At 36.8% G+C, this 24,039-nt stretch overlaps 1 protein-coding gene across 1 annotated transcript in view; it reads right to left on the bottom strand.

Moving 5' to 3' along the window:
- Positions 1 to 24,039, bottom strand: part of DOCK2 (dedicator of cytokinesis 2) — a 182,192-nt gene that overhangs the window by 68,777 nt on the left and 89,376 nt on the right. The window lies entirely within an intron of this gene.

Here is a 24,039-nt window from a genome sequence, read left to right as displayed (position 1 = left end):
CACTGTAATTTACTGAAAGTCACAAAGACATTTCTCTCTCAAGCAATAATAGTGAGCTTAATGATTTGCAGTTTTCCTTTAAGACAGTGAAGAATCCTCCTTAACCAGCCTTTTAATTTGCTGAAGTTTAAATTATTGTTTTAAAAGTGAACCTGCTTTAAGTGCTTTGATTTTTTTAAAATAAGACACTATGAAGTAGATGAGCATGCAAATAATTTTCTATATTTACTTAGATCTTTCCATCAGACTGGTTTAGAATTGACACAAGGGACCCCCAGCCCCTCTGGCCAGAGTGGTCAGATGCTCTGTTTAACTGTGGTTCCCGTTATACTTCTGTTACATCAGAAAGGCAGCAAGGGCACACGTTACCGACGTATCAGCTGCACTTTGTCATACCTAACCATTTTGTCTACCCCTGAGAGAAGGGAAGCCTCCTTTAACTTCAGGTTATTGCCACTAGAGGTCTTTTACTTTCACATGTTAGCTGCTGTTCAGTTTGTGCTGCCTGCCTTTATTTATTTATTTATCCCTACATGAGCAGACCCAGCACACTTCTTGCATATAAACAGTGAAAATTACAATATAAAGGACCTCTTATGCCTTCTTTTGGAGTAACATTAGTGCTACTAAGAGGCTTGCCTACTTTTTAAGACTAAGACGACACATTTTCTGCAGGTAAGCCAAAAGCTTTCAGGTAAGGAATCGTGTTTTCTCGGGTACTGATGCTCTTCTGAAAAGAAATGCTGCTTTTCCTGCTGTAGTAGTTCACTTTTACAGTTATGGATCAGACAAATCTTTTCTGTGATGTTAAATGTATAGCTGAAAGTAATAATGAATTGCAAAGGATTCAGTAATGACATTGTGTGGGGTTTTTCTTCTGATGTCTTGATTTTGAAAATCATTACTGACAGAAGTTAGAGAATTGTACATGCAAAACAGCTTGTATTTTTAGTAGTTAAGCATTTGCCACAGAATGCCTTTCTATACTCATGTTAAATAACCACTTCTTGAGATAAGCAGCATTTCTTCACAAGCATTGAACAGATGTATATGTTGCTTAAATGCATAAAATTTTTAAGAAGGTTATTTCTTTTGTTGAAACCAACTTCTAAAACGTGTCTAGCTCTATCTGTGATTATGGTACAGCATGAGTGCCTATTCTTAGTAACTGTGTATGGTGATTTTAAAATTAAGAAATTATATGCCTTGATTACTGAAAAGAGCCATATGCAAAGATCACATATTGCTGGCCAGTACCTCACACCAAACCTGTCAAATTCACATCAGTGGGACGGAATGAGAAATAAAAAAAGAAGGTGACAGTAAAGCTGGTTTGCCAGAAAAACTTCCTCCATCATTTCCATGTAACTGTAAAGTAGGAAATACACAAATACTGTTCGAGCTTTAATAATTTTCCTGCCAGCGATCTCAACTATTAGAAATTAACTGCTAGCTTCTTTATAGGTTAAAAGCTTGCCCCTCCCTCCTAATCCCCAAACGCCAGCAATAAAGATTTGCTTCTCAGATGCAGCCTCGGAGCTTTAAAGTACTCATGCACTCTCAGCATCACCATTCTCACTGGCAGAGCTTAAGTGTAATACAGGACTATAAAGAGCTGTGATCAGATCTGCAAATATCTTTATGTATTTAATTAAATTCTCCTATGCTGTTTAAGTACCTCTTACTAGAACGTGCAAAGAGCATGAACTGCTTGAAAATCCAGTAAGTTCTGCACAAGAATGATCTATTACACTTCGAATGCAGCCTGCATGATCACTAGACAGATAGAAGAAATTCAGAATCAAGCATCATGTACCAACACGATAGTCTAATGCTTATGATTCAAAAATATATTTCATTAAGTCAAGCATTATACACAGGGATTGAATAGTGTAAAAAAGCTTGTGGCAGAGAAGGTGAAGTTCTTCGGATAGAATCCTAACAAGTAATTTCAGCTGTGCTTAGGCTTGTTAGGATTTATCCTTATGAATTACAGCAGAAAAGGTTGATTAGAACTAGGTCAAATGTATAAAAAATAAATGTATCAAAGTGAACACTTGACCGATGAGAGAATACTAACAGAAAAAGTAACAGAAATAACTGTGAAGACACTGTACTACTATGATGAGATCTAATAAAATGTATGTTTTCCAACTTAAAAACATTCATTTCCATTTAATTGTAAAAGAACCTGGAACAGAAACAGCACTGAATTCTAATTTTTGAATTAACCAGTTGGCTGACAGCCTTTCAAAAAATAGGTAAAGAAATAAGGAAATCGATAGTACGAACACTGCACTTCTATCGGGAGCAGGAACATGAGACAGGGGAGAAAATGTCTCAGGAAACATTCAAACTCCCTGTCCACTTAAAAAAAAAAAAGCATAATTAATATCAACTTTAAATGAACTATAATGCTGGCTGGCTTTAGTATAAACACTGCAAAATAGTGGCTAAGGTAAAACAAATGCTGTTTTGGTTGAGTATATACAAAGTACATCAAAAGGGATCATAGATGTGTTCTGTAAAACAAATAGGGCTTTCTAAGGTCAAGGGCAAAGAACGCGGAATCTTTTCCACTGTTGTTAAAGTGCACATTAGCTGTGGATGCAACAGGTACAGGAAAAGAAACCTCTGAAAAACATTAGGGTCATATGAGTAAGATGACAAACTTCAACACCCAGCAACTAAATCCCAGCCTACTTTATAGTCGCAGATGGTGACAGGTTGCCGTAGTAACTTCAAATATTACTAGCACCACAAGAATAAATAAAGCAAATGCACTGGAAAAACAAACAGCAACAGAAATAACGTAGAAGGAAGCTACAGACTTATTCTAATCTAGTAGAAGTATTTCAGTGGCTGTAGGGCGGGCAATCTTCATGCAAGTGTAGTTCTGGAAGGACCAAGGAGGATATTTATTTCATGTAGGCACTTAACTAACATTTATCCTCATTAACAGAGCGCTATTTAGGTACATAGAGCCCAAGTGTAAATATATAACCACATGTACATCATTTAAAAGCAGACAAAACAGAAACATGAATAATTCCTAATAATTCAAAGACTTCCGAAAGCCAGAGATTATGTAGTTATTTTTATATCCCCTTTTTAGCAGAATACTGGATGTTTTAAATGCTCATTTTACTTACCCTCACAATTAATGTAAGGTAAGACAACTCTTACATACTACCATCCTCACAACCTGTAACCCTATATTCACTAATCATGGTTTACATTTGATTAATGCACAGTTTTCTGTATTGGGCAAAGAATCTTATCCAGAAGACCCAACATTTTTGTGGTGTATGAAGTGACCATACTACATAGATAGATTTAATTCTGAACTCCCTTTCAGGTTAAAGCCAGAAGTTTCAAAACTCATCATATGTTAGTGACAGTAATTGGAAAAATGGTGCACATAAAAAGGGTGATCAAGAATTTCTACAGGCCAAACAGTTCTCCCCCCTTTTTTTAGTTCAGAAACAACTGCAAAAATCTTTCTGGAGGAAAAGTGATAAATCTGTTATCTTTAATGTAATTAAAGAAAAGCTAACCAAACAACAGTTTCAATCTAACGTTAAAAATCATCAATATTCTGTTGTAGCACAAGCACATAACTGAGAAGGCCTCCCAATATACTGTTTTCACAGAATTAGAGTCATCACACCGGTTTAGTGTCCTGAGCTAAAAAGCAACATAATTACCAGAAAAGTATGGAAGATGCTCAGTGATGCCATGAAGAGCCACAGTGGTTTGGAGTCCCAGCTCCTCAGAAAACCACACTAAGCCTTGAGAACTGTGGCATATGTAGAGGGTAGCACAAACGTCTTTATCATATTGTGCAAACACTAAACAACAGCACTCTGAAATTAAAAAATAAGCAGAACTTGAAGTGACCTGCTAATGTAGTTCTGTTTCTTCTCCAGAAACAGCTGTCACTGCCAGTGCATGTGCTGGCCTAAACTGTACTGCTTCTAGCTGTAAAAGTGCAAAAATGTAAACATTAGCATAGGCTGCTATGCAACAACCTCGGGTATTCATCAGATGCACAGAGTATGTCTGAGATGGGAAATAGCTCCTAATGCACACAGACTTGCAGCTTGCCAATGAGGGCATCTTACTAATAATTAATTTACAATAACAAATTCATCTACTCTTAGCAGGTCTGAGATTTTAATTTTCCATGTATACATTCACATAGTTCATTGGTTCTGTCTCCTTGTCTTTTATAGCAGACTGATCAGAAGCTCAGGCACCCTCTTTCTACATCTTACTGACAGCTTTTGATTTCTGACTGAAAACATGCTGGGCTGTTTTAGCTTGTTCTACTGTTTTCTTGACATTCATATGATTTAGCCAAAAGGATATACAACTATAAAACAGCAGACTACCAGCTGGAAAAAATCTAGCACAATTTTATAACACAATGAAATAGTAATAGCAGCTGCTCTGTAAGATTTAAAGATATGTTACAAGTTAGACAATCAAGGCAATTTCGAAATTATTTCATTTAAGACTCTTTCAGACATAGATAAAAGCAGTAAGACAATGGTTTATGGTATGACATAAAAGTAGCATGGGTTTTTAGAATATGTCCTTTACCATATATTTTTATTTATTTATTTTTAACTTTATGTTGATTTCCCAGCAATATACCAAAAAGAAAAATTTTCATTCTCTGCAATGTTTTTGCTGCTGCTGGGTTTTGTTGTTTGGTTGGTTTTGTGCCACAAATCCACTCCAGAATTTCTGCTACAGTCTCTGGCTAGGATGAACACTCTACTGCAATTGATTTAACTTATGCTCAAGTCTGTGCTCACACACAGTTGTGTAATTTACTACTTTTCCCAGAATATTAACATTGTGTTCATCTTCAAGGTGTATGTACAAATAAATTATGGATAACATATTTAGTATGAAGTGGGAAGGTAATCCTTTGGAACAAGCAATCATTGCTTAAAAACTGAACTAGCTCGTCCAGAGCACAGTCACCAAAAAAGTCAGCTGTTTCACCTCCTCACGTAACCACTGCTGTCCGCACTCCGAGTCTCAGCTCTGCTGTATCAGATGAAATCTTCCATCCTTGCCTTCAGGGATCTATGCGGCTTCATGCTGCATCTCTTACCTCCTCCTCTGCAACCCACTAATTGCTTCACCACAATTACTTTAGCCAGTTTCCAGACTGGTCTCACAGGCCAGAAGAAACTTCCTGCCCTGGCATGTCAGATATCCACTGAGAATCCCAAGTACCCCGGTGCTGTCGGGCTGCTTGTTTCACTAATTTCTTATTCGAAGTGCTAGTCCATGTCCCTGTTGCCACCAAACCAGATGGTCAGTCAAGTTGGCAAAGCATGGCTTGTCCTGCCAAGTGTCCCAGCGTACTCATTGCCATGTTAAAGATGATGCAGTCAGTATTCCATAGGAATGACGGCAGCACACACACAAAATACAAGCGAAGAATAAGATTAAAAATATTACCCCCGGTTTATTTACTGTACTAAAGCTTGGCCAGTCTCTTGCATTTGAAAGGACTGGAAATCAAACTGGAAATGTGAAGGAAGTGATACAATGGCTGGGGTGAGCTGGAGCTAGTGCCCTGCCCAGAGGTATAATACTTAACAGCAGAAAAAACCCAGGGGGGATTGCCAACTGTGTAGGACTGCAGAGCAAAACACACCGGCTGCACGGGAGATCAGCAGCTGGGTCAAAGGGAAAAGCGTAGAACTGAGTAATCTGAGTTCATTAAAGTGCAGTAACATCTTTTATTTCTAAGCCATATACTTTGAATTTACACATACTGTGAAGATGAATGCCTTGGATACTGATTCACTTCCTTAAAACTAAACAGAGCCACCTCCTGTATTCCCAGAACTAAGTCACCCTTTAATTGATTTTGTTCTTTTTCAGCTGCACTTACTGAAGACAGAAAAAATAAATTAAATTTCAACTACATGATCAGAGATGAGACTAATACAATATATTTGTGAATAGTTAAAACAAAGATTTATTATACTAGTTCTGCTTAAAACTGCTGAAAGCTCCAGAAACTTTCCTCTTGCTTTTAAATTGATCTTACAAAAAAAACAAGGCCCAATAAAAATAATTTTCCAACAACTCGCATCCATTACACTAACAAATGTACCAACTGCGTATGTTTAGGATTAATTAATAGCAATCCCTATGAATCCACCAACCCATTTTATTGTAAATTATCTAAGATTTTATTTTATTATTTCTTTTTGAGCCATAGCACAGCTGCACTTGAGCTTCCAAAAACACAATGTTTTTTGTCAGCAGGCCATCAAAAATCTCACCAAATCCTGAAGATACTCATGGAAAAAACTTTAACTCTGTTTAATACCAGACATTCTTGCTGAAGAATAAATATTGGTTTTGTCAAAGTGCACGCAGTCCAGTATTGGAACACGTGCAAACGCCATATGCAGCCATCTCTTAGGCTGAGATTAAAATCAGCAGTGCCTTACCTGGCTGACATCCCTTCTGCTAGGTTGGAAGGCGTAGCTAAGTAAGCCATAAGATCCAAGTTGCTGAGAAATTAAAATTAAATTTATCTAAAAATCACTGTTCCTTTTTTAGCAGCTGTAACAACTGGACAAACTTTTATGTGAGGAGCCTGGTACTTTTTCCTGATATTTTAAATGTACACTAATGCCAAAGTGCTTCTAATTTGGCAGTTCCAATTGTCATTTGTCCCCTTCCGCATTAAGAGCATTATATTTGTACTCTGGTAATTTGTTTAGTTTTGTAAAAAGAACATTAAAACCAGAATGAAAATTAAGAGTTAATAAGCTACTGTTGTATTTATAGCTTTTTTTAAAGAATAAAAACTTCTCTTTACCTCCATATTTTAAAATTGTTTTGACTACGGTTCTTGTGGGTTGAAAGCTAACTATGGTCTGTTCTGGTCTATGGAGGTGGTGAAGGGTAAACAGAAGACGTACTCATCCTTAAAAAAGAAGTTAACTTGTCACTTTGTTGTTCAGGAAATTACAGAAATATTTATAAAGAGATTTTTCCAGGACCTAGACAATGAATACATGAAGTTGCACCAAAAAAAAAATCCCCAAACATCCCGAACCTTTCACAAGGATCCTCAAGATTCTGGTACAAAACAGTTGAAATAAATGGAGCTGTAGAGGTAATTGCCCTGAAGCTGCCCTGTTAACTCCACTGTTTACCAACACTACCCTGGCAAAAGGGACTCTCACTAGAATAATGTTGCTTTCTGCTTTTTCACAGTAGGGGAAAACAGAAGAACTGAGACAGATTCAAGCATGTGTATACACAGGAGCTCCAATATAGATATGAATTTACTCAGAGTTTAAAAATAATTCATACTACACCAACAGACAATGATGTAAAATGCATCCAGTCTGCATAAATGGGGGCTTTTCCATCAAGGAAGGAAGATGTACTGACATAAATCTTAGTGTAATGCAGCATGCATATAAACGTTCCATATAATTTTCTAACTGTATAACTCTTACACAGGATAAAATACTGTACAGCTTTTAAAGCCAGACGGGGTGTGGAAAGGTGTTACATGAACTTCTTCTTGTTGTTCTGTCAAGTTGCTACTCAGCCACAGCTGAAAGCAGGGACAAAGTGCACAGAAATCATATTTCCATTTTAAAGTAAAACCAAAGGAGTAACTAGTAATTTTTGGAACAGTTTTATTTCATATCTGAAATAAGAAAAATATTTAAATTATATCCAATAGGGTTTTATATTAGGTTTTTAATTTTTATGTAATAACGGGCTCCACTTTTAAACATTAAAAAAATCTTGGAGTGTGGTTAACAGAGAAACTGGCTAAAAAAGAAAGTTCATAGTGAAAAAAAAGTCTGACGCAGAGAGCTTTTCATATTGAATGTTGGGTAAGTCGGTTAATAGAAAGCACAGGGAATACTCAGTGAAAGAAGAAAACCCCATGGGAACGCATGTATAAACATGGGAGGGTAAAACTTCACAAATTACAGAGTGACCTGCTAGTGGGTATTCTGCAAACTACTGCCAAATAAGCATCCTTCTTAGGTGTGGCTCTGTTTAAGGAGTGCCACTTCTAAGATGTCCCAGTTCATTTAGTTTCAGTCACAATGTCACAGATTTGAAGAATCCTCAAACTGTAATAATATAGAGAGAAATTTACCAAAATCTGGTCTCTGGCAGAATAAGGAATACTCCTTTAATAACGCTTTGCACCAGCCCAATGAGAGCTGAATTTATAATGTACGTACTAGATAACTAGGATGAAGATAGGAGTAGAAATTTCTTTGAGTAACAAAATCGGGGAATATTTTAGCTCTTGATTTTTCTTCCATTTTTTAAATGAGGAAAAGAGAAACCATTCAAAAGCCTGTAAAAGGCAAGGTCATTAGTACAGGAGATGAACAATCACATAATTATACAGTTAAGGGTAAATAGTAACCATACATATATTCAAAACACTCTTGTAGAAACACAGGAAAGGAAATATGTAATATTCACTGTGTTTCACAGCTACAAGGTAATCAGGAAAACTGCTGAGGATTTGAGCAGGACGTCGTTTTTCTTAATACAAATGCTACATTTAACAAATGGTTGGAACTGATTTTTAAATTAATTACTTGTTTTGGCTGCAGTGTTTAGGGGACTAGCTTAGTTCGGATGTGTTCTGAACGGTTCTAAAACTGTATCTACTTGGGAAGCTTCTAAATCTGACTGCTAAAGCTGCTCTCTGAAGCTGGGACAGCAATTTTGTCAGTGAAGAGAAGAGCACATGGAATTCCAGACCGCCCCGGCTTGTGCTCCCTCAGTAGTGTGGCTGTCTCTTAGGGGCTCAGCGACTGCAGTCTAGGAGCCTCCAAGTCCTAAAACTGCAACGGGACAAGACTGAACTCCGGTTCTTGTTTTTTTTTTGTAACACACATCAGGATGCTCAAAGGCAACACCTCTGCTACCTTGGCATTAAATCCTTCCGATAACAAACGATATCCTCATTCTGAAATTCATCTCACCCCCCCCCCCCAAACATAAATCCTCCTCAGAACAAATGGTAAGTAAAGATACAACAGTACTGAGTTACAACAGGCCTTCCCAAACACAAACTGATTTTCAAACTTTTTCAAGCATTTTAGCAAACATGAATATCAAAGTATTTTGTGGTGCCATGTCATCTGACCATATGAACTCCTTCAGAGGATGACAACTACATGCCAAAAAGACAATTTCTTTGTGTTGCTTTACTGCCAAAATATTCAGGGCTATTTGCAGCGATTTATTTTTCCTAATCACTAAACTGGGATTTCACCTAAATTGTTTTGCTAACAACCAGGGTGCTACCACCTTCTCCTGAACCTAGCAGAGAAGTAATGAGTGTAGATACATGTTAGGGAATTGCATTCCTAGCAGAAAATAAACAAAATCAGAACCACGCTCAGATATAAGCAGACTCGATCAATGAGTCAGTGCCAGAGAAACAGCATATACAGAAAACATAATTTGTTATGCCTGATATTTAGTGTATGCATCTCCTAAACACTCTTATAAGTCTCTTATTTTTATGATTAGTTGCTGCAATACAGAACATGTGGGAGCATCAGTATATATCTAACAGCACATACAGAAAAAAAGATTATGATTAGAACTATTGCAACCTACACCTCCACTAATTACATTTCTATATTAATGCTATTAGATTTAATCGGAGTTTCAGAACTATACTACTGAAACTGTTCATAAAAGCTTACTAGGTCATGGTATGTAGAATCATCCTTTTTATACCACTCCACTGAAATGGTACGAAAGGACCTGTTTATGAAGCAAGCAATTTTTTGTCATTTTAATTTGGTAATGAATATATATATACAATCACCTCTATAGGACTGAAGGACAGAACAAGCATTTGGTAGATGTTATACCAGCACATATTCAGAAAAATTTCCAAGATATTTTAAGAGGACTAACCTCTTGACGACATCATCATGGTATGTTTTATAAACAAATTCTTTTCTCATATATGTTAGCATAAATCCATTGAACCGAATGTTACATTACAGCTTCCTAAACCTGTTATCTTGTGATCTATTGTGTTGTCCCTATTCAAACAAAGCCCTCTCAGAATTATGGTTGCAACCTGATAATATTAGGAAGAGTGTGGAAAGCTAGAGGTGAGTCTCATGCTCTTATTTAGCTTTAAAGGGGACTGGAATCAAATTTCCTATTTGGATCATTATCAGTTTTCAAGGCATGTTTTACGAAGAAGAAAAAAAGTAACTTGTTCTGCTCAGTTTTTATTTTAAAGGATACTGCTAATATTTTACAGCTTAAACCAGAATTTACTAGACTTCAGAGCTTAATGCCAGGAATTCAGCAATGTAGAGTATTTTTTCTTAAAAAAAAAGGAAGAGAGCACAAGATGCTATACAGCCTTTCCCACAGAATTTCTTGTATTTAGAAAACATGTTGCAAAAAAGCATTTACTGCTATACCAAGGCCATTTATCTTTTTTAAAATGGTACTGTAGTCATGTAAGATAAGAATGACTTATTTCATCTCTCCTTAGTACAATGTCCCGACCTCTGAAATTGCTAAATAATTTTAGTAAACACTTAAATATTTAAATAATTTTAGCAACTAATTACAAATCATTTGTAAAAAATGCAAAGACTATGCAAAGCGTGTTGTGTATACGTTGATGCCAAATGAATAAGGCAAGAGAGAAGAAGCAAATCTGAAATACAGGAAGAGTAGTAGAGCTCCCTTACCCCTTCCAGATTATCATAAAAATCTAAATGACAGTGCTGCAGTTAGAGAGTTCCAGGACATTAGGTTGGACTTAGCAGGTTGTACAGCTCAAGTCACAGATGCTCTGGAAGAACAGAGTAATCAAGCATGAAAACAGGAAACCAATAATATAGTCACCAGGATTTTGGATGAGAGAGAAAAAGAACTTCCACTCTGTTGAATTCAAGAACATATTATTCAGGATTTCACAGCACTGTGAATAAAAGAGGTTCTTTGGTGGCAAATAAACTGAAGAAAATAAATGTGTATAATATGGAGAGTGGGCTGGCAGAGTAGTTTAGGCTGGCCACTGTTAGCAGCTGACAAAAACCCCAAACCTGGCCCATGTTCCAATGCATTTCTCTGTTGCTGGCTCTTCCTCCTTCATCACTAGTGCTCCCCCACAGGTTTGGGGCACATCAGCATTTCAAGACAAGCTAAAGGAGGAAACAGCCTAAAGTATGAGCCTATGTAGTATCCTGGGGACATGCAAAGTGTATGAAAACGAGTCTTCACAGACTGCTAACAGAAATCTCAATTATTGCACCAGACATAACTATGTGAATCCTATAGTTTCTGGAAGCTATTCACAAAACAAATAACACTAGGAACAGAAACATCTCTATCGACATAGGAAATTTGAAAAAAAAAAAAAAAAAAAAAAAAGAGAGGAGAGGATATTCCCACTGAACTAGGTCATTCCTGTTATACAAGGATATACATGCCTTTAGGCTGCCAGCTAGACAGGCTTATATTCTTGCCTTATAAGGCTTTTTATGGGCTTATAGTTAGGAGAATAACATAGCAATATTGACAGATTACACACATCAACATTTTTGTGGGTTATAGCAAATATTTTTTTGAAATGTTGTGGTTGTTTTTCCTTTAATTTTACAAGACAGAAACAAAAGAAAATTAAATGCATACCTCACTGGTTTTGCTAACACAATATAAGATGACCCAAGGTTCTCTCACAGATTCTAGGATGCCTGCCTTGCTCAGCTTAGTGACAGGGTAGTAATTTAGTTTCTTATTCAACTTCACCTGGAAAACACTGGAAAAACTGCATGCCTAACCATGTCTGAAATAAAACAAAAAAACACGCCTACATGCTTTATGCTTATCTGTTCTGTTAATAATGCAGTAATACATGTAAAAATTTTTACTGAATCAGACCGCTACTTAACCAAGTTAAACCTGTAGGTATTCCCAAGGAGACCTTTTACAATGAAATTATTATTTAAAATAATAACCAGTACAATTTTGTGAAAATAATCTCACTGCAGAGCCACTAAGGCAACGTACTGCTTGTATGGCATAATGAAGAAAGGAAATAACTTCTATAAAATTACTGACATCACAATACCAGGCCCCAGGAGAATAGCCCAGGGATATGAAAAATAAGCTGTTCTTTATTCCACGGACACTGAAGCAGGGCAGGCCATATTACATATTATGAAGCCACTTAAGAGTGGAGATTGCTCTTTTCTTCTCCAACTCACTCGAGATACTACAATCACATAAAACACTTAATTACATGGGCCATTCTGCATTCTTATGCTTAGAAGAGCACCAGAAAGCACAGGGAAAGTGATTTTTAAGGCAATATGCATTTACTCATGTGATTAACTTACATATTACTTTTTAAGGATTTCACATATTTCACAACATACAAAGAACACGATTTTCTATTAATTTGTAGAGCCTACTACACGCATTCTATCTTCCCATCTCCTTTGAAGTTTACTGCATTAATTTGTGAAAAACTTTCACAAATTTCAGAACACAAGAGTTTTTTTGAAGACACTTATTTCCACGCAGTTTTTGAGCTACGCTTATTTCAATTCCCACATATAACTTCTGGACTTCTTCAAAATGCCAGCCTGAGTAAAGACTGAATAACAAAAAACCCAACACTGAACGACAAGCAAGTGCTACACAGCTCAGGACTTATTAGAGATGTCGATCAACAATTAGCTTCTCTATCTAATAATAACTTTCTTAGCTAAAAATAAAATTTGAATTTGTACAAGTTACAAATCAGTTACAAGATACAGATATTAAGAAATATCTGACACGAAAAAAGGCAAAACCCCAGGCTTTTGTAATGCCCTTGACATCACTGGGACATTTGCTTATATTGCCCAGAGCAGCGACATGCTGTTAATTTCTTGAGCAAGGTTCAGAGCCCTTAGTGTGTTCACAGATCGTAATCTTTCCTTTAGTGACCACATCAGTAGATCATTAAAGGATGACCTACCATCCTTTGTGTTCTGTCATCTTAGAAACTCAACAAGGTTAGGCACCACCTTTCCCAAGAGGACAGTGAAACGCTTATCCACACTTTTATGATTTTTTTTTTTAAACTGGATAATTTGAAGGCATTCCAGGACATACTAGGCACAAGATCCAGTTGGTTCTAAATGCCTCCAGCGGGAGATATATATATGTATATATATATATATATACACACATATATATATATGAGATATATATATGATACCTTGGTATGTGCTGAGATCTCTCTCCCAACCCCCATTTCAACACTTACTAAAAGTATCATCTCACTTTTTTTCTGCCATTGTACTGGCTTCCTTTTATATATCATATTGCTTTTATTATCTCACTACATGCACTAAAACCACTTCATGATCCTCCTGTATTTTATCCTCCTGAGATCACACAATTGCACAGAATTTGCTTCATCCTCTGTTTCTATACGCATAGTTATGCAGTGTGCCAGAAGATGCACAGCTACTGAATCTCAGCCCTTAAGTTTAGAACATTGTGATACCTCGATAATAACATCTAACTGCAGAGTCTCATTTTATTTACAAAGGTGTTCCTTTACATAGGTGTAATATTAAGAGCGAATATTATCAAGATCAGGAGATGAATATGCCAAAGCAATTAGTTCACAAACAGAGGGAACAAGGTTGATAGAAAAATTGTAAATTTATCCTCCTGCTTTTCCTGTGTTTTAACATATCACCCTCAGCACTCCAGTCATCAGGGGCAATTGGGTTCCAGCTGAGTGTCCAGCCCCTGTGTAACTCAGACCTTTTCCAGCTTACTGCACTGACAAGTAAACAAGCTTTGGATAAAGAAGATAAGCATATTTTCTTTCAAAATACCAAGCGAAAAGCTGCTTGGGTTTTTGGCTTTTTTTTTTTTTTTGAACAATCCCTATTCCTACATCCTCAGTACTTGTTAGTATTGAGACAATTTTAAACTCTCATTACCTGTGCAAAGTCAGCAATAATCAAAAATTGATAAAAGAATAGTATTTGAATAAAGTGTGAAGAACAAATCATCCAGCTGTTTGTCTTATCCCAGTGGGACCAGATTTGACTGGTTTAGCATTCTATTGCTTTGAAGAAAGAACACTATTCAGTCATAAATATATTAAAACATTTAGCCATAAATACATTAAAATAATGCTACACGTGGCAATAATGCTGTAACTTAGAACTGGTAACTCTGAGAAAGAACGAGCTGCAGAGAAGCTTACATTCAATGCCTGGAGCTCCTAACATTGGGAGTGGTGCAAAGCTTAGAGCGCAATTGTAGGGCTACATTATTTTTCAGGCTGCAAATAATTAACTGGGCTTTTTTTCAAATCCTCTCCTCACAAACAGCAAGGTTTTTGAGAAGCAACTTCTCTCTACCTTTAGAAAAGGTAGTCAAGCAATAATGATGCTACAATTCCTTTTTAAAGGCACCTGCTCTGCATAATCATCTGTGCACCTCACAAGCACCATTGAACCGCAAAGCATTAAAATATACAGGACGGAACGGTGTATAAAATGACAGAATGAAGTCACAGAGAATTATGGATAAGTTAGTGTACCAGACTGAAAACATGACTGAAAAAAACTGCCTTCAGAATGCTCCTGAAAGAAAACAAACCTGCAACCTTTCTCATGGATTGAAAGAGAAGTACTGCACAACAGATCAGATGCAAGCAAAGCAAAATACACCTGTGTTGTCTCTTCCCATTATTTATTAGCACCACCAAACTGTTGGGTTGTTAAATAGCTGGTCAGAATACTAAGTGTTGTGTTTTTAACAAATTCTCTTAAGTCTTATAAATCTGAACTTTGAGTTTCCCTAATGCCTACATTACAGACAAGATTAAATAGACCAAAAGTTTGCAAATGCAGAGCCAAAGGAAGAGAACATGCACGCCCAAAGACTTCTCTATTATGTAATTCTTATTACATAATAATAATATTACAGTATTCTAACCGTAATCCCCCAAAATACATGTCATTGAACTCGCCAACATCATCAGGTTGGTGTATTTTGAAGTAAAATGGCTTATAGCAGGAACTCGTAATAGACAGAGGTTTCTCTCTTGCTCTACTCTTCTCACCAGTCCCCCTCAAGAATGGATAATTCTGGCTCATGGCAAGTTGAGGACAGAATGAAACAGAAATCATACAAGAACCCAAATTACCAACCTTACTGACAATGGCATCACTGCTTCAGTTTGCAAACATTCAGAGAAAAGACTTGCCAATACATTAGACTGTCCTAGCAGACTACACTGCAGAAAGTTAAAACCTGAGAAGATTCCTCTGATACTGAAAAGCAGCCATGATCACAACTGATACCACTTTTTCTCAGAGGAGTACCCAGCTCTTTATATCTCAGCCTACATTCCTTCTCCATCTGCAGCTTTTCCCACCAGACACAGGGAGCTTATGGGAAATGTCATTCTCTGCATATATCCTGCCAAAGCCAATAGCATAATTTCAGTCTCTCCAGCGGTTACTGTCAGCCAGTTTCTTGTAACCCAGTCCCTAAACTGCCATAATTCAATTCCCTCACACTGAAAATGTTTTTCAAAACCAGCAGTTGGAAAGAGATACAGCAAGGTATATTCAGCTAAGTACACAAAATACATCTCATGAGGACAAAATATACTGCCACTGCATTTCTGATGTCGTTCATTGGCCTGAAGGAATATGGGTAAAAAAGCTTCAAGATGCAGATTTTACATTCCAGTCCTGTTACCATGATGAGATCTGGCACAATCTTTCCACACAGGTTTCAATATTTCTGTAGGAAACCCAGAAGACACAGGAAAATGTACTTCAGCAAGAACCTGGCATGGTTTCTTCTCTCACTGTCTCCCAATATATCCAGAAGGTTTGTGATATGTGAGAGTAACAGTTGATACCTTACATTTACTGAATACTCCCACGTACTGAAGTGGCAAAAAAAATACTAAGTTATGGAGATCCTGAAGAATCACAAGTGAAAACACGATGCTTACAAGGCATTACATACAGCTGCAGCACAGCAGACTGCTAGATATTTTTGGACTCAGCTTTGCCATGTCATTCTTCTTGCTCTGAAATGATAAATTAATTGAAAAAACAGAATACAGAAAGTAACTGAAAGCAAAGGGGCTGCAACAAGTAAATAAATACTGTAATGATGAAAACAACTCAAGTGTGGAAGTCAGTCTTCAGCAAGTGCTTCATTCTGTTTTTAAATGGTTTCGGATGGAAGCAGTCTTTTTTTCCTGGAATTCAAATCTCTCAGATACATCCCACATAACTACAGCTCAGAATGGAAACAGCTCTTACTGTACAAAAGCAGTATTACCCCTTATTCTTCCTTTCACATTCACCCAACAACTCTGATACGAATAATGTATCATGCACCCTCCAAGTGGAAGGAACGGAAGAAACACTCCATCACATACTAAGACATGCAAGGATACAGAGTAAATATATACATACTTTTAAAAACACCTAATACAGTAACTTCTTGAGGAATTCAGAACACATCTGCCCAGAAAACTGAAGTATATAAGCCTATACACAAAAGACACAACACTTTTTTTGAATAGCAGTGTTCACTAGTTACAGTTAGCACATCCATTTTAACCAGGAAGACTAATAGCAGAGTCATGGAACAAAGACAACATTTATTTTCCCCAAGTCATTCATACAGGCCTAATGCTGGACTCCTCTCTTTGCCCCTAGTACGCTTCAGGCCCTCTCACTGGACACAGAGAAGACAAATCACTATCATTCTAGTCATATTCTCAACAGGTTCATTGAGAGCCAATTCTGACCTATAAATCATACTTTCAGGTCCGCTGGGAGCTCTGCAGGAAGAATTAACGCTCTACCTCTCAGCCCAGCTTAAACTGCACTTTTAATGCAGTGGCCCACATATTTTAAATGGAATCACAGTGCCTAGCATTAAGACTTTATCCAAGATTCCTCTATTCTCACCTAGAGTGCACTGCTATACTAAACAGCCTGTTTAGAAGAAACAAAATTGTCTTCAATAATCAAGCGATGTTATATTGGCTAACAATTATTCATAAATACACACAATGAAAAATTACACAGCCTGGGGCAGTGTCATGTTACTAGGCATTCTCAATATATATAGTTACTGTAGGAAAATATATGAATTTTATTATGATGTTTTCAAAATCCAGCACAGCAATGAATTCAGTAGTGTTTTGTAAAACTTGAGAACACTGTGAGAGAAGATGGCAAAATTTTTCCTGTTACATACTTAAAGTCTTCCCTGCACACTGCATGGATATCTTTCTCAAGGGCACACAACCATCCTCAAAAACTTTCATTAACAACTGAAACTTAGCAAAGCATGTAAGATAATTTTGATAGTGTTTGAATTTCAGTTTGAGAGGAGCACATACATTCAAATCAAAGAGTTCTGCAGCTCATAATTGAAGACAGAAGAATCACGTTCAGTGTATGAAAATCTAGGCAGAAACTTTTTTTTCTTAAAAGAAGCATTACTTACAGGAAGATAAAATAATTCTATTAAGGAAATAAACGGTTTCTATTTGTCTGAAACAGTATGAAACTAACGATTATCTTTTCTCTGCATGCAATGGAATGGAACTCAAGTTTGAATAACACCTTGCCAAAGTTAAAACAAACAGAAGTATATCACAAGCACAGTCTGGGCCCGTATGGCTTGTCCCTCTCTATGCAGGTGGTGGCTTCAGTCGGATACTTACTTAACTACACTGGGATGCGTTTTAAAAGGTGAAAGTTATCACTGCATGTTACAGCCAACATATGAATGTAAAGAATACTACAGATCTGTGCATAACACAAGACACCCATATTGAAAGAATTCCTGGAAATACTAGTGTGAGCCGAGCACTGAAAGGTGAATTCTGTAATGAAATTACTTCTGTGCCATAACAACGAAGCCCAGCAATTTTTGTTGTTCTGAGGATAGCAAACAAGATCCTGTGGGATAATGGGAAGGGATTATGTTGCAGAATCACCATGAAGCACTTGAGATAGTTCTGGCCTCTTCATCTTCTGTCTAGAAAGACGCAGACTATCTACGTTCAAAAATAAACAGGAGTGGTAAACACTGTAAAGGAAGAAGAATTTCAGCACATATATTATAAAGGAAGGTTAACCTTCTGGAAGTCCAAGGGAGTAAACACATACTTTTCATCTTTTTCCTCACCTGCACTAAGATTTTGAGTAAAAAACCCAAAAATTCAGACAACACATGAGATCTCCAGATGTTGCTTCTTTTATTTATTGTTGATACTCTACTGGAAAAAACAACATACACTATGAAATAGGACTGAAATACCAAGGAGGATGAGGTACTACCAGAAAGAGAAAAAAATATATACAGTAACTCCCCCCTTTCTCACCCCCTCCCCGCCCTGATATATGGAGATGACTGTTTTGTTAGCATATGAACAGCTGACATCTGAAGAATAGCCAGAGCTCAAAAGTGTCAGGTAACGTAGGGGACAGCAGAACAAGGGCGCCAAAACCCACATACTAAATACACGGCACACATTTCCTATAGCAGTCTTCTCACCAAAGACACCCAGAAGAAAGGTGGTGGGGAATGGCAAACTGTCACTGCAGGAACCATGTAAATGTAGCTTTTAAGTTTGCTACTTACTGAGTTTGGTTGTTATAACAGGCATACTGGTCACAACTACACAACCAAAGAGGAAGTTCAAAAGGTAAGCTTCAGGAACAAATACATCTGCAATCAAACTGCTAAGGCCTGCAAAGCAGCGTGCTCTCTCTCATACACACACAGATGTGCATATCTGCCTATGCGCAGGCTACCTGTATAACTATATCTACATGTAGATACAGATATGTTAACAGTTCATAAAGCCTAGGTATAAATTTACAGTAATCTAAGGTGTAACACGTAAGCATACTTCCCGGTATTTTTTCAACTACCAAGAAAATAGTAGAATACCAGATTTATATGAGAAAGAGCACTGAAATGTTATGTTATGAACCAGCTATTTGGACACTTCCCAGCTCACCAACCTGTCACATTGGATAACTTCCATCTCCCTGTAGGCACTCAAGCATTTCTTCAAGAGAAATTTCTCAGTTTTAAGTACACTTGTCTTTGCAAACTAACACCGCAAAAAAAAAAATCCAACTCGTGCACTATATATGTATGTGACCGAATTTATTCACTTCAGAGAAACGTAGGTGTTGTATCTATCTTATTTCCTAAGACTAAACCTTGTATTAACAAATTCCAATATATGCTCCAAAAGAAGTACCATAGTTCTGAAATTTATGCTCAGGAACAAGATCACCATGGTTTTATCTTTCAGTGCATCTTCAGCACTTCATGCGGAATGGCATTGCATCATCTTAATCAAAGTATAGCCAAACCACACTCAATTTTCATTCCTAAAATTGCTTAGTTAAGTCCCTTTTTCTGCTGCAGTAAATATTGCATCTTCTTTACCAATCTCACCAATCTGAAGTAAGTTTCAAATCTTACTGTAATATTACTCAAAGATAAAATCCTATATTCTCTTCCATCACTGAAATGTTCCCTTTCTGAAGTCAGAAGCTTACATCCTACCCTGTATTACTTATCTGTCTTAGATCCTCCTCTCCATTCACCTTGATGTGGTTCACAAAACCTGCTAGCAGGATTTATAAAAAAGTTTGTGCCGCCTTCTTAGGTCCTCATTTCTTGGGTGCTCCAGTAAGGTTCGTTCAGCATTACCAAAACCACTGTGGTAGGGAACATTTTAGCACGTACAGGAATATACACAGAACTCTCCTGTGGCAGTGTACACAATCGGAACTGGATATTCTGTACTGGCCAATGAGAATAAGTACTAGAATACTACACAAAACAAGCTGTGCACTGGAGAAAACTCCAGTTAAACTATGCTACAAAAATTATTCTGTCTCTTATAATAAACACATTTACGTTCATAAATAGCTTTTTGCTTTATTCTGTGGGACCCAAAGCAATAAGACTCCTTGGTGTGATCAATGATTGGCCCCTGTACACAGAGGCCATTTAAGTCTCTTTCAGCAGCTTCATCTTTCCTTTTCTCTGCCAGCTTTTTCCTGTGTAACTCAATAAGCTGCAAATTTGCACTTTTGGGGGATTGTTTTTACTTCATAGGCTCTGCATCTTTCATCCATTTTCATCTGAAAATATTCCCTTCAGAAGACTCCTTGCAGTTCATCTGTAACTTTCAGTACATTTACACACAGACTGGTTGGGGTTGGAAGGGACCTCTGGAGATCATCTAGTCCAACCCCCTGCTAAAGTAACTATCGCCATTAAGAAGTGTGTGTGCAAAGGATGTAGAGACTTTAAAAATCAAGATTTCCTTTAACAGTATAAGCCAAGCATAAAAGACAAAAATGCAATATCTACCTATCAGTTAGATTCACATACTCAAAACACTGAAAAGAGGAGAATGAAATATGCACCATTTAGAAATAACATTAACTATCAAGCACCTAATAGGCCACTTGCTTCAACAACCAGTGAATGAAGAGATTGGAGCAAATCCACAGTCAGCTGGATGTGAGGTGTGGATGTGTGGCAGACATTAAATCCCAGTAAATTTCTCCTACCAAAACTGTTATTATTATTACAAGACATAAATTTTAAATTGACATATGCTTTTTGTTATGAGTGATGTAAGTTAAATTAATACACTGAAAGCATTTCTATAAAACAGATCCTTAGAATTTTTCATACTTCAGTCAATGTGAAATAATGAGCAAAACAAGACCTGTAAATTGCTGTGCCAGAAAAGGATGAAGAATTATATCCTGGGCAAGCGAAAATGTTATTTAAACCTAGTAATTGGCAATGTTACACTAATTTGTTAATCTAAACAGAGACACCTATAACTTATTGAAATTCACTAGTTTGTGTTTTCAACCCAAATATTTGAGCATTCCTATCTAAATATTCTTTATTTCAGCTTGATTTAATATAAATAACAGGATCAAAACTTTCATTACAACAATTCAATGAACCCCAGACTAGTGAATGCCAAGGTAGCTAAACAATCACACAGAAATAAAATAGCAATTTGCAAATTAAGAATGCAAGAATCTAGTTCATATGCCTCTATAGCCAAAGTAGAGAGCTCTCCTAAAACCCTTAAGGGCTTTTTACTTTTATTTAAAACACAAAGGATCAGATTTCTAAAGCTTCTTTCTGAATTTAATTGGGCAAGTATAACTTTTAAAGTAGTCCATCCGCCTGGAGCACACCAGCTGTGATGGGAAGTGGAGAATGCTACTGCAGTATTTGGATAAATTCTCAAACAAAACTGTAAAAAGCCTCCAGTAATTAGTGGATGATATTAGAATTCAGAACTTGGCACTGGAACTTTATTTGCAGAAGCTGTTTGACTTGTTTATTGTGTGTACTTGTTTCCAGTGAACAAGCAGTACAGTGATTTAAGTGACTTAATGCTAGCACATCATGAAAGTAAAATTTGGTATTAATGTACATATTATTTCCTTGGTATGTTACAAAACATTCCTCTCTGCAGTGAAATCATTCAGCACTCATTTTCTTCTAAAACTTAAAAATATAATAATATCTCATTATTACTTTGCTTAAATCATATTACATTGCCTAAATATTACATGAAGCTACATAAGTTTGCTATATTCTGTAACAAGATCTTTCTCACTGCACCCATCTCATCAGTTCTTGTAAACTAAACATGGTAAAGTTTGTGCAATGCTTAAAAAAAGGTACACTATGATAATGGAAGTAGTAAGGCTAATGAAACCACCAGTGAATTAACAGGGAACAGGATTAATAGTAAATTAATACTATGCTGGGAATTTATCCCCGTCTTAAAAATCACTGTGATCCTAAAAGCAAACTATGTTCGATTATTAAAAATACTTCAGATATTTTGCATAAATTTATCCTCTTATCCCTATTCTAATCTGTTCTAGCAGCTGGTTTCAGATTTAGTGTAACTTATTAAAAATGCAGGAAAGATATTTTACATACAGGTACATCTCATTAGTGAGTTTTGAAATTCAGGACTTAAAATCTGCTACTAGTCCAGCACTCCTCATTGCATATACCGAATTTTGGCTCAAACTATTCTGGAATGAAGTGGGTAGAAGAGCTCACATTTGTGAGGAAGTCTATCACACAGGTTATTTGGGTAAGAAACAGCAAAACCATCCTTAACACTGTAGAAACCTGGAGTGAGAAGTCCTGGCTAAAACGCTTAGAAGTTAAATGTACATAATTTGAACAAACTATATACGGCATACACTCACCTAGTGTCCTACCTCAGGAAGCTATAACGCATCTAGATTTGTAACAGAAAGGTTGCCAACAAAATTCTATCAAAGTAACTTACATTTTGACATAAAAATATTGAAGCAACAAGATTTGTCTTGGCCGATGTGATCTCTAGTCATACGTGAAGGTGTCCACTCACACGGGTGAAGTGCAAGACTTAGCTTTCACTTTTACTGCCTTGATATTTTCTTACTGCAGCTCTTGTACATCACAGGTTCATGAGCAATGCATTGTTACATGTCTTTCCCTTATCCTGTTGCACCACCTGCCCATAGCACCCATCATAGCACATGGGTTCATGTTCCAGGAAAGAGGAAACAATACACTGCACAACCCTTCGATCAGTAAAACGTACCATTAAACAGCCTGAGTGTGACTGCCCAGCTTAAAGGAATCATCGTGTGTACACTGGAGCACAAAGTTACAAACGACCCATCCTGGTATTCAATGCAGGGGATGCATCCGTAATCTACATTTGGAGTGGCAATTCATTAGCACTTCAAATTTCACTAATAATACTGTTTTTATAGAATAAATACAGAGAACTTGAAAGTGGTCAGTGCTCATTACACCTTAACCTATGAGTCTCTGTGGCAAGTATTCTCATAATTGAAGTAGCAGGTGCGACAAACAGGTTGAAGCTTTATTTTGGGGGGTTCAAAAAAGATTAGCGTTATATTGCACTTGAAAAAGACAACTACTCTGAATATTTTAATATCGATTTTTGGTGTTTTCTATTTCATATGAAGAAAACTTCAAGCACTTCAAAACTGTAAAACATTTTTCAGTGTCTATATAAGTATCTCACTGCCAAAGTTACAAAACCACTAGAGATGAAAAGTTGTTAGGAGACAGCAGAAGACAACTAGAGTGTTTGGCAGCTTGTTCATCCACAACTGTTGTCTTTTTACTTTCAGGAAACACCTCCTGTCATTCTGCATTTGCTGGTTATTCCATCTGGACCACTCTTCTGATGCCAAAGTATTTACAGAACTTCCCCAAATGAAACAGTCGCTTGGATATGACTGGCCTTGGATTTGCATGAACTGAAGTAGCAACTACACATCAATACCTTCTCTCACTGAAACCCACTGGATGCTATACTTTTGCCCGGTCAGAAGTGGTTACATTTTGCTTAACTGTTTGGGAAGAATAGTTTCATTTGCAACATTAAGAAGATGGCTGAGGAAGAAAAACTCTCTCTAAAGAAAGTAATTCAGTTTGGGATTCATGGATACATTCCATCAGTAAAACTATGCATCAGAAAGGAAAACGCCCTCAAAAGTTATTATGCTTGCTGTTTAGACAACGTGCAAATAAAACATATGTGACTGGTCCATCATAAAAAAAGCTGTATCACTAATGGAGAGCTGACTGTCAAATAAGAGCCATCAGGAAAGCCATAGACTCAACCTTACCCTTAATTTAGTTAACTGTAAGCATAACGGCTTGTCGCAATTTTGTAATACAAGGATCATGGTAGCTTCAGAACACAAGGATTTCTGCATTCCCTAGCTACAAGAAATCTTTCCTTAAATATGATATTTAATTTCTTTATCTTAGTGTTTGGTCTAATCAGCAATTAAATTTGAAAGAACATCCCTAAAGAGAGCATGTCAGTTAAAAGTATACTTA

The sequence above is a fragment of the Nyctibius grandis genome, chromosome 22 (assembly GCF_013368605.1).
Source record: "Nyctibius grandis isolate bNycGra1 chromosome 22, bNycGra1.pri, whole genome shotgun sequence".
In the NCBI taxonomy this organism is placed as follows: domain Eukaryota; kingdom Metazoa; phylum Chordata; class Aves; order Nyctibiiformes; family Nyctibiidae; genus Nyctibius; species Nyctibius grandis.
This window is presented reverse-complemented; position numbering and strand designations above follow the sequence as displayed.